General features: G+C 39.4%; 1 long non-coding RNA gene across 1 annotated transcript; it reads left to right on the forward strand.

Moving 5' to 3' along the window:
- Positions 1-6,218: 6,218 nt before the first annotated feature.
- LOC308082498 lies at positions 6,219-7,453 on the forward strand. Its single transcript, XR_013932929.1, has 3 exons — positions 6,219-6,274; positions 6,629-6,718; positions 6,913-7,453. It is a non-coding gene; the product is annotated as an uncharacterized lncRNA (long non-coding RNA).
- The last annotated feature ends 1,591 nt before the right edge of the window (positions 7,454-9,044 follow it).

Raw genomic sequence — 9,044 nt, forward strand, 5'->3', positions numbered from 1 at the left:
ACTTATGTTGCGTCAGAGGAGAATGTGAGAACATCCTAGAGGGCAGGCCATACTCCAGTTGGATGAGCTTGAAGATGATCATGAGCCAACAACAAAACAAAGGAGAAACATATGGAAATTACTAATGGCTTTTCTTCCTCTCACGGTTGTTCTGACCAACTTGGAAAGAACTGAGGTGACCCGAAGGCCCCAGATAAGGCATCATTGAAGGCTTGCAGAGATCGAACCAGTAGAAATTGCGAGACCAGAGATCACACCTGCTTGTTGTCACATGAGCCCTAGACGTGCTGACAAGTGACAATCTTACCACATCCCGTGCCGAATTGTGACAGCATCTCCTTTAAAGTGTGGCCCTAATTGCTCATCCAGAAGGCACTGGTCGATATCATCCCAATGCTGTGCTTTTAGGTTGGTGGTGGCCTGTGGCCTTCTGTGGCCGAAACTCTATGAGTGAATGAATATCCGGTGCATGTACGGTGTGCGCGTACATACATTGTGGAATGCCCTCCCTGCCCACCTGAAAGCACCAGTCTTTTAAGAGAGGACTAAAGACCTACCTATTAAACAAGGCATTTCTTTTAGCTACACTGGTTTTACCTCTAGGCTTTATGCCCTCATGTTTTAAATGTTTTGTTTCAGTTTTTTAGATCTTTTTTAATGGTGTGATGATTCTTTTTTTTGTACACTGTAGCACTTTGAGATTTTCATAAATGTAAACGTGCATTATAAATAAAATCCATTAAAAACCTCTGAATTGCTGTTTTTAATCTACATAGTCATTTATTTGAATCATCTGACTTTGCTTTAAGCAATAGAGACAAAGCACATTTATTATATGTTAAAGTGACCCATAACAATTTTGAGTAGGTTCACAATTATTTGTAATACATACACATTTCAATATCTTGTCAGAGATTGTGTGGCAGTGCAACCAAAGTCCACAAATTCTACAGTTTATTCAATGAGTGTTGTCTCTAGCTCATCTTGCATTACATCCTGTGACAGACACCAAACACAGTTTTAATTACAATTCAAGTCAGGCTAACGGTATTTTTTTGTTTTGTTTAGTTTTTTCACAGTTTTGTTTATTCAGGATTTCAGGTCATACATTGAATAATGACGTACTTACGTTTTGTGTGAAACGCCCACACAGGACAGAAGAGAATAGCAATAATATTGCTATATCATCACTGTAATGATGACAGGACAAGAAGTCTATTCTAAAATTCTAAATTCTAAAAATATGTAGAATTAGTATGCAAGTATCAAAAGTGTCGACAAATACATTGCATAATCCTACTCCAATAAGGTGGGGACAATTATAGGGTATAGCAGTGGTGGCCATTTTGTGGTGCCACAGATAGAAACAATAGAGATTTCAGAAAATATTCCAGGCTCCTGATGAATCATGATCAAAAAATTTGAAAACCACAAAAAAGGGTATTCATTTAAGTATAATAATATAATTAAATATTCAAATATTTTTGACACAGAATCAAATGTTGTATGGTCATGAATCTCATGATTCACCAGGAGCCTGGATGGCTTGGTTATATCATTTATATAAATATTTTCGGAAATCTCTATGGGAAAAATTAATGGGTTTTGTGGCACCACAAAATGGCCACCACTGTATGCTCTGTAGACCGCACACCCTGAATCAGGTATTCAAACACAAAAACACCCACACACAGTTCTTCTTAAAGGAGCATTTCACCCCTGGAAGAACTTGCAGTCACTCAATGTTAATAATATATATATTAATTATCTATTATAATATAGTAGATAACAGTAGCAAAATTTCAAATTTGCACCCTATGGCCCGAAAAATATAGAAGTCTTGACTTTGACTGGATGACTGGGGTTTGGCTGCATTACTACAATGACCACAATGCTTTGTGGCACTGCACTTCCTTGTGGGGAGGAGGCTGCGTGGGGGCGTGGTCTACATTGTAACTTTCCCCTCCCAGTTCTCACTACAACAACATCAACAAACACATACAGCACATTGGCCAGTGTTGCCATGTCTGCTTATTATAAGCGGCTGGTTTCTAAAATGTAGTTGATATTTGGGCTCGTTTCCAAATGTTTTGATTGTTGTTTAAACCAGTGGTTCTCAAACATGTTCATGTACTTTTCCACGGACCCTCATCTGTGCACTGCGCGCCAACATATTTGCCAGGGAGACCCTACCAAAAATGTGTTAAAATGTTTAAAAAATATTCCACATTTTGCACTTTTTTCCCCTCAAGATTTTTTGGAAAATAGCAGATCTACAAGCTCACACTGCATCACATCGTTACGCGTTGTGAGCTTGTAGATCGGCAATTTTCAAATAGCCCATGTCTAGGTTTAAAGTGCTCTTGGCACAGGTATTTTCTTTTGGGCTTGTTTTCATATACCTGGTTGCTTATTTTTCTCACAAGATCTGGCAACTGAATGCTGAAGAATGATGAATGTTACGTTACAACTTTTCCGACTTTTTTGTCTACCTTTGGATCACAAAACACGACATCGAAGCCATGTTCTTTCTTGGACCACGTGAAATCTGCCTCAGTTGAACCAGTACAGTTGGACCAGTAGCCTATTGCAAGTTTGCTATATCTACCATGTCAGTCCCATCATCACTGTGTCTTTGTTGCGCCAGCAAGGTGAAACTAGTCTTGGCTGCTGTTGTATTGTGTTCTGTATTGATTTGATTGTATCTTATAGTAAACTAAATATATCATGTATAAATTAGCATAATAACACTAAACGTGTGTGTCTGTGTGTGCGCGAGCGCGCGTGCATCAATTTTTTTTCTACATTCCATCCCACCATACAGTCCGGTGCTGGTGACGTGACGTCCATCTTCTACTTGGGAGTCGGGACATCCATGGAGATGCAGCATAGTCAACAATATTATAATAAAACAAAACGTTTCATACTCATGTCATGTGTGACTCCTTATTTCTGAGAGCATAATGTTTCACTGTCATTTCCAGTTATATTCTTTGGACTAAACTTATAGAAAACATGGGCATTACTTTAGAATGACATGCTAATGTTCAAATACTCTTGTCATACACAACCTAATCGGTTTTTTTCTCTTTTTTCAAATGAGACCGTTTCATGCTTTCAATTGGTGTATATGGATAATATTAGGTTTTACTATAGCCTATTGTATCTAAGACCAGTAAAGTTGAATCCAATGTGCTGGGGTCCCCAGAAAAATTATGATCATGTAGAAGTAAATACTAACAGAATGTACAAGAGTTTTTCACTATTATATCTGTAATGCTTACAGTCATGTAATTATGTACCATTCTGCCAAATGAAAGACCATCTATCATGAAACAGTTCAAAAGAACCCTTATAGAATTGGGTGTAAATACATTTTGTCATTATAAATGCTTACACAATGTAGAATATACCAATGAGTAGAGCAAGCAGTGTGTAAATGTAACCGTTTTATTTAGAAAAAATATATATATGGCTGTAGTGTCCCAGGTCTTCATCTGCAGTTCCTTCATTTTTGCAGGCTGATGACAACTTTCTGTCCTGTCATTGGAAAGAACACATTAGATTAGATTTAGTTTACATGGATATCATCCGACGTGATACCTAATTTATTCTTAGTTGCATGCGCACCAAAAAATAGCAGACCTACAAGCTCACAAAGTGTCGAGTCCGCGACGCGTTGTGAGCTTGTAGATCTGCTATTTTCGGGACCTGACGTTGTCATGTACTGAGTAGCTCTGAAACATGTCAGTCATGGCGGAGCTTCAACCTGGTGTTTGCACTTTCTACATGTACAGACCGTACATCTACATAAACGTTCATATTTCAAATATAAAGTGCTGACCTCATGCCACGGATGTTACAATTTGAATCAGGTGGGTCTAAGTACCAGTATCTTCCGTATTGTTTAATAAAAAGCATTTTAATCCAATCGGTGGCCATTTTCTCCTTATGCTTTCAATTACGCGACCCTATCGGTTGGGATGTATATTGCTCTCTGATACATCATACATCTAAGAGAAAATGGCCACCATTCGGATTTAAATGTTGGTTTTTTTGAAAAATACGGGTACTTAGACCCATCCGATTCCAATTGTAACATCTGTGGCCACGGGGTAAGAACTTTATATTTGAAATATGAACGTTTATGTAGATGAAAGGGTTGTGAATGGAGAAAGTGCCAAAACCAGGTTGTCATGTTCCCAAAAAAAAAGACATGGGTTTCCGTGGCTACAGGCAAAGTCACGGCTCCACAAGCTAGTTTAGTCTACCTGAGGGATACATCATGAGATTATAGTGATAGTGGCAACTTTACAGCATGTTTACTTACTCGAGAGACAAGCGTCCACCGTCCACGGTCCGTGTACATTCTGTCAGTTCCACTAGGAAACATCCCCGACGGGTTGTTGCTCCTCACTGTCCGCATAGCTGCGTGTGGGTCCGGGTACTAAAGTATAACTCTGATATGTTTGCAGACGCCATGATAGTACATGTGAGGTAGCTAATGGGAGTGGTCGAGTGGGGAAAGAAGGTTGAACAATCACTGCATGAAAAGAGGCATTAATGGGCAAATTCGGGCAATTGCAGTTGCTCAGTAAACCCGCAGTTTGCTGGTGTTTTTGTATGTCATTGGAAATTTACAGTTGAAAATGTTTACTGTGAAATTTGTCTATATACATTTGGAAATCAGTGATTTACCGTTCCTCTGCCAGACAAAGACCCAGCAGGAGACTGGCCATTTCCTTTGACATCCAAATTCACTCTTTGTTTAAAGAGGGGGTCTCTCTCTCCCTCTCCCTCTCCCTCTCCCCATTGCCAAAGCAAAAATGGAACAAAACTAAAATATAATTTTCAATATTTTTGTTAAGGGCTTAATTTGTTAATCTTTTTTTTTGTATAATCTAAGTGAATAAGAACATTTCCCATATTTGTTCCCAAGAATACAATAGTAATGTAGATGTCGGGATGAGGGGTGATGAGGACAGGTTAACAGGAAGAGGGTGTTTTATCAAGCAAGAGATTTTCAGGTTTAAAAAATTGGTGCAGAGTGTTGACTTTGGGTTCCTTCGCTGTGCTGGGTCCTCTTTTTTTTGGGTTCACTTAGTTTTGTCTTTAATGAACATGAAGATGTGTATTGCTGTTGGAATGTTGCCATATAAAGAGTCTCTCTCTCTCTCTCTCTCTCTCTCTCTCTCTCTCTCTCTCTCTCTCTCTCCAAATGAGCTTAATCAGCAATAAAACACAGGTTTGGCAGGTTTACGTTGCAAAAATGGAACAAAACAATATAAATTTTTTTCAATATCTTTGTTAATCTATGTTTTTCAAATCTAAATCTAAAAAGTAATTTAACTCGTCTAAATCTTAACTATGGTCTTTTGAAAAAAATCACATTGCAATGCTTTGTATAATGTAGGGCTTAATTTGTTAATCTATGTTTTTTTATGTATACTCTTAATCTAAATCTAAGTATCTTAACAAAAGTTTTTAATTAATTACATTGTAGTAAAAAGTGCAATAGTTGCCTCTGAGATGTTATAAAGTATAACAACATTTCCCATTCCAGACAGCTTTGACCAAAGTTGCTAATTATCATGTGAATGCTGCAGTGTCTCTCTACAGCACAGCCATTCACAACCAATGACTTTCCTTCTCAGTTTGGCCAATCAGGTTATCACATTTTTGAAATCTTAACTGCCATCCACTGCAGCCAGATGAAAATCAGTTGACTTGACTAGCTGACTGACTCAACATACTTGAATTAAGGTAAGCTTCAAGCCTACATGACGTATTTATAAATTGTTAGTAGGATACATTATATTGTATTGCACTAGTATCACAAGAGCATAATATTATATGCCATGGATTACTGTAGCAGGAAACCTGGAACACTTTATGTCGTAATTGTGAAATTTGTTTGTTTTTGCAAACTAACTGAATTTGCATTTATCAATTACATGTCTGCAGAGTAGTCAGATTATTTGTTTTTTGAAAGAAAAAATCCTCTGTTACATGTATTAAGTTTACAGTTTCCCCTTTGTTATCTTTGAGTTAATACATACATTTCCTTTGGGTTTTACTTAGTTTTTAGGCTACTTCAGAACTAAGGACTGAGAATTCCACTGATTCATGCATGCTGTGTGTGTCCACCCAAGGAGAGAAGGCCTTTATGCTTTTATAGTCCCAACTAACTTTGTGAATCATTCTGTTTGCAGGAGATTGTGAGCCGTTTACACAACTCTGAAAACAATGCCCTGAGACTTGATTCACAAGAAAGGTAATGAATTGTTTGTTTGTATCACTGTGTAATTTACCCCAGCTAAATAATAACAATGCATAACATTTATATAGCGCTTTTCTTAGTACCCAAAGTCGCTTTACAACAAAACAAAACAAAACAAACAACTTTATCAGGAGAGAAATTCTTAAAAAGGCTAAAAAGAAAACATTAAGCTAAGACTAAGGGAGATTTGAATTAGGGGGAGGGGGAAGGTGGGGTTTGATATAGGCTTTGAACAGGACGGGGGTGGAGGTGTGAGTTCCAAATGGGGGTGGCTGCAGTCTGCACTCTGCAACTGGTGGCAGTGTGTCTGCTCTGGAATCAACTAACATGCTGCTTTTCTATTTTCAGTATCAATTCTCCACATAATCTTGCAGCGATGACCCATGTTGGATCAGGTCGGCATTGCTTTCCCTGACGTAGACCGTGTCGTTATAACGGGTAAGAAAATATATGCTACTTTTACTTAAGTAAAATATATAAGTACATCTTCCACCAGCGTAGACTTTTACAGGGGCCAGTTAAAATTGCAGTCACATGTAAGTTCTCTTTTAGAGCAGTGTAGATGTGGAATTGTGTTGTTTGTGTAGATAAACAACTAAATAGATCCTAATTGTATTTTCCTTGTATTTTAGCTGCTTGCAGGACTCACTTGAGTCTCTGAAAAGAAGCCATCGCCTGGACCAGCCAGAGAATAATGACCAGAAGAAAAAGATGAATGCCTCAATGAAGAGCCGACAGAGAAGATTGAGGGTAAGTTATATGGAACTGTTTGTAAGATGTTTTTTGTTTTACATTCTGTGTTCCTGTAATAATGGTAATTTAATACATAATTTAATTGCTATTCTATGTTTTACAGTTGATGACCACCAGGACTGCATGTCTGGAGACTGATGGAGAAAGGCCATGCTAAGAAGTTCAGAGGAGGGAGACAAGCCGGAGGTGCCAGAGGACAGAGTGGGCTCATCAGCTGACCAGGGGCCATGGCAGCAGCGAAGCCAGAGGGAAGGCTGGAGGAGCGTGCCGAGATGTGGAGGTCTGTGGTCCACTCCAGACATGGGCAGCCAGAGACCAGCCCATGGAGAAAGAATCCTCTCGTCGGGCAGCCAAAGACCAGCACATGGGGAGAGAGTCCGTGTGTCGAGAGCAGTGTCGAGAAGGAGCTGAGGAGACCAGGGTGGGGAGCCACCACTCCACCGAGCCCAGGCTGCTTTTATCGCCACACAATTATGACATTGAACAATGGGTGAGCACATCTGAGCAAATTGCACATAGGCCTACTGGATGTCAGCAGGACAGATGAGTGGGCAGTTTGCCTGGTTCCCCCGCTCACCAGCAGCACGTGCCTAATATTATTTTAATGGACATTGACTCTATGAACTAAAGTGAACGAGAACTACAACCAAGTGTGAAGATGTTTCCCAGAGCCTCTACCAAGCCCATGTTGATTGAGGAGCTTGGAGAGAGGGGGGGGGGAGGTGCGAGTGTCCCCATGGTCTTGAGGAGAGGGGTAATATATGTGTATTTATATGCATTCCTCCTCCCATAGCCTGAGAGGGGGAAAGTGTGAGAGTGTCCTGTTCAAGTCCAGAAGATTGAAGAACTTGGAGAGGAGAGGACTGTTGTGACTGAGATTCTCCCATAGCCTGGCCAGCACCATGAGGATTGAAGAGCTTGGAGAGAGGAGAGAGGAAATGTAACAGCTCTCTGTTCTGAGGTCCTCTGTTACTGAGGTTTTGCACAGTTGAATTTTGCACAATGATTTTAAGTATTTATTGAATTATAATCATGAAGGGCAAGTGCAATGTGTAATGGGTATGAGTGTGATAAGAGAGCAATATGTTTGAGTAGTGCAATATAGGGAATGCTGGGTGATTATTGAAAGCTTAACATGTCCCTGTAAGTTGTGCCTGTGGCCAGAGTAATTGGGCTGGACCAAGTTAGAAGGGCAGAGGGTGGTAGGATGAGAGCTGGACACCACCATGTCACCTGTGTGGCGAGCTTCCTGTGTTCATGTATTGTTTGTATTGTCGGTGAACAATCAAAATAAATACACCTTTTTGGTTGTACCCTATCAAGGCCTCTGTACTAACTCCAACCGCAAGTCAGGCATTCTCACAGCGCTGCACTCAGTACCACACCATGAGCTTGTAGATCTGCTATTTTTGAATAGCCAAAGTATACTGTATACTGTTTTTTTATTTATCAATAAACACAATTTACCTGACTGAGATTGTTGCCTATTTGTTTTCAGAATCATGTATGTATATATGTGTGTGTGTGTGTGTGTGTGTGTGTGTGTGTGTGTGTGTGTGTGTGTGTGTGTATATAACTAAATAAATATATATATATATATATATATATATATATATATATATATATATATATATATATATATATATATATATATATATATATATATATATATATATATATATATATATATATACATATATATAAATAAATAAATATATATATATATATATATAAATAAAATAAGGGGGGGCACCACCCCCCTAGATCCCTAGGAGGGGGGTCACCTTGTGAGCCCCCCCCCCCCCCCCCTCACAATGTGACCCCCAAAATAAGGGAGGGATGATTGCCCACCTAGTATAGGTCACAGCCAATCATAGGTGGCTTATTGCACATGCTCAGTAGCATTACTCTAGATAGGGAGGAGGGGGGAGATCTCCCCCCTCCCAAATTGTGGAAATCCAGGTTAGGGCTGAAGGTGTGATTTTCTGGCAGCAGCCCCAGCAGGGGGTCA

The sequence above is a fragment of the Gymnoscopelus braueri genome (assembly GCF_963280865.1).
Source record: "Gymnoscopelus braueri genome assembly, chromosome: 3".
NCBI classification, from domain to species: domain Eukaryota; kingdom Metazoa; phylum Chordata; class Actinopteri; order Myctophiformes; family Myctophidae; genus Gymnoscopelus; species Gymnoscopelus braueri.